Source organism: Cebus imitator, unplaced genomic scaffold, assembly GCF_001604975.1.
Source record: "Cebus imitator isolate Cc_AM_T3 unplaced genomic scaffold, Cebus_imitator-1.0 Scaffold406, whole genome shotgun sequence".
Lineage (NCBI taxonomy): Eukaryota > Metazoa > Chordata > Mammalia > Primates > Cebidae > Cebus > Cebus imitator.
This window is the reverse complement of record NW_016107721.1, coordinates 2,844,888-2,847,069: the sequence shown is the minus strand read 5'-3', so window position 1 is coordinate 2,847,069 and position 2,182 is coordinate 2,844,888. Positions and strand designations below refer to the sequence as shown.

The 2,182-nt window shown below is 50.8% G+C and overlaps 1 pseudogene across 1 annotated transcript; it reads right to left on the bottom strand.

Annotated features, from left to right (window-relative positions):
- Nucleotides 1-290: 290 nt before the first annotated feature.
- On the bottom strand, nt 291-1,532 carry LOC108289607 (annotated as a pseudogene). Its single transcript, XR_001819239.2, has one exon. The product of XR_001819239.2 is annotated as a methionine-R-sulfoxide reductase B1-like (transcript).
- Nucleotides 1,533-2,182: the final 650 nt, after the last annotated feature.

Sequence of the window (2,182 nt, the reverse complement as noted above, 5' to 3'; positions counted from 1 at the left end):
AGGTCCTCTCTTAAGTTAGGGTTGGGGGCTGTGGCTGGACAGAGAGGTCCCTGAAGCTGGCATGGGGCCCCTGATAGTTTAGCAGTTTTCCTATTCCCATAACCCCAGTTTTATACTCAGCTCTGGGAAAGAAAATACTGGCTCTACCCCCATGGATAGAAAGAGATTGTTTTATTGTTATGGTTAAGGAACAACAAAATTCCCACTCCATGGACATATATACAAATTCTAAGTTTTTTTTTTTTTTTTTTTTTTTTTTTTTTTTTTTTTTTTTTTTTTTTTTTTTTTTTTTTCCATCTGATTACTCCAAAAAGAAATTACTTAAGATGGAGGGTAACTTCAGCATCACCCACCCTCCCGTATGGAAAGACCTCCAAGCATGTCCAATAAGGCACAGTCACACACCTTTGAAGGGCCTCCCTGCAGGTGTGAACTCAGGGCCCCTGCCCTGTGCTGGTTAAAGTAATGAAGCAACAGCACTTTCCTAAGCCCGAGTGAGGCAAGCTACTTCCGCACAGATTGTGAAAAAGGGTTTAGGTTTCTCCTCTCATGGACGAGATGCCCAGGGTCTACCCATCAGCCTGCCTTCCCAGCAGGTCACAGACCATCCCCACCCTGGCTGGCCTGGAAGGGTTTGACCAGAGCGGATCATGCAGTGACCAGGGCTGGGGTGGGTGGCAGGGGCAGCCTTCATTTCCATTCTGTCTCCTACACAGCCTGGGAGATGTGGGCCTAAGCTTCGGTGAGGATGAGAGTCTGTCTTGGAATTGGGACCCATGGTCCCAATGAGCAGAGACAGGGCCGGGAAAAGAAAGTGGGGGTGTAACCTCATTCAGAGACCAGCTGCGCCCAGAGCCCACCTCCTGGAAGCACCTCAAGTGGGCGGGGGGCGGGGAGCTAAGCCAGTCGACAGAGCGGCTGTGCAGCCCAGGCCTGTCCTGGCAGAAGGCATGAACCATCAGCAAATGAGTGTCTTTTCCAAGAAACAAGAAGGTCTTGTTCAGAGCTGGGGCCGCGGGAGCTTCCCGATGTTTCAAGCACCATGCCCTGCCTACTTCCTGTCTTGATGCCTAGGGTCCCAACTCCAAGGTGGAATGGCCAGCGTGTGGCCTCAGTGCGGTGGCCATCCAGGGTGGGTATGGGCTGCCCGCCTAGTGCCCCTGGGATGCAGAAGTTTCTTTGCCTTTAGGGACAAACTTCAGGGAGCTGCTGAATATTCAGAATCGGGACTGCCCCAGCTTGGGGCCGTCGTTCAGGAATTCATGGCCCAACCCGTTGCCACACTTGCCACTGGACACCTTCAAGACTTCAGATCGATTGTGCTCCGGACGCTTGGCCACGCTGTCGGCGTGAATGGTCTCAGTGAACGCTGGCCATGGGGACGAGTGTGCATACTTCGAGCGGCTGGAGAACAGCTCATAGCCACATTTGGCACACACATAAATGCCCGGCTCAAAGTGATTCTGGAAAACTTCGCCCCCGAAGAAGCTGCAGAACGACATGGCGCCACCGTAACCGCAACGCACTTGCTCACAAATTCTAAGTTTTGTTCAGAAAGGCAAGTTAAGAAGTTCTACAATATTGTGATTAAATAGATGGGCTCTGGAGGCAGTTAAAATTCTGGTTTTGTCACTTATTAGCTGGGGACCTCAGGCAACACTGAACCTATGAGCCTCAGTTTTATAAAATGGAGATCACAGGTTGCTGTGACACATCTGAGAGACGTTGTATGTGGAGAGCTGTGTGCAATCTAGGGCATGCAGAGAGCTCTCAGTCCATGGGCTGGGATTTCATCCTCAGAGGACAGTGACCATATCATAAGTGAAGGTAGTAAAAGATGTCGATTGGCAGTTTGGCTCTGGTCCAGCTCACCTGCTCTGGTTCTGAAGGGCCACGTGTGGCTGTGGCAGATGCCCAGCCCCATCCTAAGCCCTGTGCATTGCACATTTTCACCGCCTGGCTTTCCAGATCTCAGGGTTGGCACTGCCCATGGGGAACTCTCACAATGGAAGACAGCCTGCAGTCGGGGGTTTATGATCCTTGGTCTCCGGCACTTCCTCAGTCATGTGACATGGCTGATCATTAATTACACCTAATGTTAAAGGTTAGTCCACCTCTGGGATGTGTCTCAGCTTGAAGGTGCCTACGGAAAATTAGTTCATTCATAAAACAAAGTGTTGGG